Genomic DNA, 4,681 nt, shown 5'->3' with positions numbered 1-4,681 from the left:
TTTACAAATTACGATCCAGCCACATCTCTTGATGGCTTCCTCGGGAGAGCACTAATGAAATCTCTCAAAAGTGAAAATGGCCACCTGGACTTGTTTGTTCGCTTCCTTCATGGTCTCTCTCTGGAGTCCAATCAGAGGATCTTGGGTGGACTGTTGGATCAGAGGAACAGCCACCCAGAAACCATCCAGAAGGTCCTCAACAACCTGAAGGAGGAGAACAGTGATGAATTCTCCCCAGACAGAAGCATCAACATCTTCCACTGTCTGATGGAGATGAAGGATCAGTCAGTCCACCAGGAGATCCAAGAGTTCCTGAAGTCAGGGAAGAAATCACAGAGGGAACTGTCAGAGATCCACTGTTCAGCTCTGGCCTACCTGCTGCAGATATCAGAGGAGGTTCTGGATAAGCTGAACCTGCTGCAGTACAACACCTCAGATGAGGGACGACGTCGCCTGATTCCAGCTGTGAGGAACTGCAGGAAGGCCGTGTAAGTAAAGATTTTTGGGGCCGGACATCGGCGTTTAAATCAAGCGAGTGGATCATGTCAGGTAGCAATACCCCCTCCAGTGGTCATTCCTTCAATTCTTTATCTCCATTGCAGCGTCCATAAATTAAAAACAACAACAATTCATCCAGAAATGTTCAACACTGGCTGGATATAAGTTCAAAGGTCAATCCAGACAAACCAACATAAGGCAGGAATAATAGGAGCCACAAGTTAACTGACTATCATGAAATTACTGTCATGTCATTAAATCACTTTTGTTTGTTTGTATACATCGTATTCTAACGACAGAAAAACACATTTTAACTAATGACACGTGACTATTTTGCTTCATTTGTTCAACGTAAAAACAGCCGGCCTCGTTGGTTTAAATGGGTGTTTTAGGTCTTTGTGGCGGTTCCCTTTGGAGCCTTTATGTGACCCACAAAGTTGTTTGAGCAGATAGAACAGAAGCTGAGGGCAATCGATGCAACCAGAGACTCTGATGTCATCGATCGGATCGCTGAATTAAGACTTGACGCACCATCGTACAAATTGGATGAAATGCAAAATATCCAAAGAGCCGATAGACAGATAAAAAGATGCACGTTTCTTTAAACCATTTGCTACAATCATTTTAAATATTGAGTAATTATGAGCTGTTCTAAAATAAGACAAATGTTGAGAATAATTCAGTTGCATTTCAGATCTGATGGTCGTTCAAACTGTTGCTCTACGGTGTTGAATTTAGCTTTTCCAGGAAATGAGCTACATTTGTGTTGAGGTAGATTCTCAGATAAGTTGATTAGAAATCCCAAAGTCTGACTCACTATTTTTGTTTCATACACAACAGACTGCCTGGTAGTTTTCTTCCAACGAGTCATTGGGAAGTTGTGGCCTCAGCAATGACGTCAAACCCTTCTCATCTACGGGAGCTGAGCTTAAGCTGGAACCAAAACCTGGCAGATGCCGTAGTAAAGTTACTGTCTTCTGCAATGATGCATCCAAACTGCAGACTGGAGACGCTCAGGTCAGGAGGCCTCTGTTGGTCTTTTCTAAATTTCTTTACATTTTCTGCTTTTCTCTTCATTTTCATATTTAGAAATGTGTTTTTATTTGCCCCATTTATTGCTTTTCCAGGCTGTGGTGCTGCAGGTTATCAGAGACCAGCTGTGACTCTCTGGCCTCGGCGCTGAGGTCCAATCCCTCCCATCTGAGGGTTCTGGAGCTGAGTCAGAACCAGCTGAAGGATCCAGCAGTGAAGCTGCTCTGTGGTTTTCTCCAGGATCCTCTCTGTGAGCTGGAGACTTTCAGGTCAGTCAGAGATGATCCAGTACTTTCCCAGGTGTAACTAGTTAGACAATAAATGTTTCCATGTTTGATCTTTGTTATAAACGTAGTGTTACAGTTCTCAGAAAAAAGACCACACAGGACAGATTTGCAGTATTAAATTTGTTGTGGAAATCTGCCCCATGTGAGGATGGTCATCAATGACTAGGAAGGAAGTATCAGTTGTAGATTTGTCTTGTTTTATTTTAGGCTGGCCACAAAACCGCCCAAACATTCAGACCAATCAAAAATGGTTCTTCCTGTCTTTTAAAGATCAGAAGGAAAACTAGAAACCCAAAAAGAAAGCTGCTGCAGTGTGCCATGCCCCTTCTCTACTGAGAAAAGCCATCCCAAAAAAGAGAAAAGCCCAAGTGTGAAGTGAGCGCCCTGTTAAACCTTGGTACCGAAAGCCTGCAGTCATTCTCATCTTAGGTGGCTTCATTCCAGCCAGAAGCCCAAACCTGCCTCCCTCTTAAAGGGGCAGCAGGTCAGTCCAACCACAGAAACCTTCATGAAGATCTGAAGCTTTCAGCATCCACAATTGTTGCACCTCACTTCCATTGGAGTCCAAATCAGAAGTCAACAAGTTGATTCTGCACCGATTCTACACAATGCAACCATTTAAAAAGGTTTCCATCCATAAGTTTTCACACATTTTTATATAAATCTGTTTGTTCATCGCCTCCTTCTGTTGTAATGGTCATTAAAGAAAATGACCTTATTGGAGTTTTTCTCCTCACAAATATGACTTTCTATGAACGATGCAATAAATGCAGCTGCAATCTAAGACAATATGGAAGTATGTGTATATAATAGTAGTGGAAGTAGCTCATAAAATAATACATTTGCTCTTCTCATCGAATCTTTCTATGTTATTAAAGAAAAACCTGCTCTTAGTCAACAACATCTAAGACATCAACCAAAAATCCTAATTTTATACAATCTAATATAAAACAGTAGAGAAGACTCTTTCTGCAGAGACACTGGTGGCAGGAATGCAGAAGTATCACCTGCTCAACTTGGAAGGTGGAGCAGAAACCACCAGCTGAGAAGGTCCTCAGCGAGAGGAAGTGGTGGAGAACCATGAAACTTGCTAAGCTCCACCTCAGCTCCAGAGACGGGCTGAGCTGGAGCTGTGGCACCAGGTATCGCCCAGAAGAGCCTCCAACAAACAAGCTCTTCTCTTGGGAGGAGAGGGCTTTGAATCTCAGCTCAGTGTGCTTGTCTCTAGTAGGTGGCAGCTGCACCTTTTCCTGAGGTCCTTGTTGATGCCCTGAGGGGAATTGATGCTCCTGCAATGTTTTCTGGCAGCACTGAGCTTGCAGTGGGGCAATCAAACACACTGTGGGGTGGCTCTCTTTCCTTCTCTCATCTGAAAAACAAGTGACACCAGCTGCCAATCATTGTTGGAGAAATGTGCAGTCAGGGGAACGATGCGTCCAGACTATAGCCACCCTTCCAGCATCCAGCAGTGTCTAAAACCTTTGATTTGGTTTCACCAGAGAGTGTAGGGATTGCAGGGTCGCTGCAGCATCGCCCACAAGCTGTCAGGAGTGGGTCGCTTTGTCCCAACTCCTGACAAGAGTTGAGTGCTGTTGAGAAATGTGGTCTCACAAACTTGGAAGGTATTTTGACCAACACACACTTTACATACGCTGTAGATCTTGTCCAAGCGCCCTGAAAGAACCCAAAATAGGAACATACGGCAGATAAGCCGGTGCAGGACCAGAGGTTTGTTGCTTGTAAGCTGTGTTTTGCTCTGGTACATGTTGATTTTTATTTGTCTTCTCTCAAAATAATTGTTATTTTAGACTAAGTGACTGCAGGTTATCAGAGACCAGCTGTGATTCTGTGGCCTCAGCTTTGAAGTCCAACCGCTCCCATCTGAGGGTTCTGGACCTGAGCGACAACACGTTGCAGGATTCAGGAGTGAAGCGGCTCTGTTCTGGACTGGAGAGTCCAAACTGTAAACTGGAGAGGCTCAGGTCAGTCTTCATTTTTCTACCTATATACCAGCTGCTAAGATGGTGAAGTGAGGCTGTTCTCAACACTGCTGTGATGCACCACATTAAAAAAATTCCTTGTAATATCGTGAATTCAGGTCTGACCCAACTAAGAACTAACGTAGGTTTAGTACTGACGCAGATAACATGCAGACCTGCACCGTATAACCTCATCCTGCATTTTTCAGATTGATTAACTGCAGCTTATCAGAGATCAGCTGTGGCTCTCTGGCCTCGGCGCTGAGGTCCAATCCCTCCCGTCTCAGAGAACTGGACCTGAGTCACAACCATCTGCTGGATCCAGCAGTGAAGCTGCTCTGTGGTTTTCTCCACTTTCCAAACTGCCGACTGGAAACTCTGAGGTAAACACCATTCTCAAAAATGTCCATTATTCCATCCGAGGGTCCTCACACTTTCTGAGTGTGTGTGTTGTGCCCAGTTCCTTCAGGAGGGAGGGCCACACGGGGACCACTTATTCATGATAAATTGATTTAAGGACAATGAAAAAGCCGACAGATGGTAACCAAAATTAGACAAAACTAGGTGAGGGTGCCTGGTAGACACCAGCCAACGAGGAGGGAGATGGTGAGGGAGACAGGAAGTCATCTAAGACAGGTTGTGCCTTTAAAGATGAGCCACAGGTGAGATGGATCTCCATGATGAGATGGGAGGGAAAGAGGTGGGAGAACCTGGGAAGAGTGAGGGCCAGAACAATATATATTCTCCTCTGGAACAGTGCAAACCTGAGAGGTTGGAATTGTGGTAATTACATATTACTATCATTTTTTAACCTGTAACTAAATTAAATATTTACAGATCATGCCTTTGATTAACCTTTCAGATTAATACTGGTTTCACTTATAA

The 4,681-nt window shown here is 44.1% G+C and overlaps 1 long non-coding RNA gene across 1 annotated transcript; it reads left to right on the top strand.

The window, feature by feature from the left end:
* Positions 1-452: 452 nt before the first annotated feature.
* Positions 453-3,661, top strand: LOC115248778 (uncharacterized). The gene is made up of 4 exons (XR_003887515.1): positions 453-488; positions 1,339-1,515; positions 1,626-1,631; positions 3,632-3,661. It is a non-coding gene; the product is annotated as an uncharacterized lncRNA (long non-coding RNA).
* The last annotated feature ends 1,020 nt before the right edge of the window (positions 3,662-4,681 follow it).

This window comes from Takifugu rubripes, unplaced genomic scaffold (assembly GCF_901000725.2).
Source record: "Takifugu rubripes unplaced genomic scaffold, fTakRub1.2, whole genome shotgun sequence".
NCBI classification, from domain to species: Eukaryota; Metazoa; Chordata; class Actinopteri; order Tetraodontiformes; family Tetraodontidae; genus Takifugu; species Takifugu rubripes.
The sequence above is the reverse complement of the archived record's forward strand: the minus strand, read 5'-3'. Positions and strand labels throughout refer to the sequence as shown.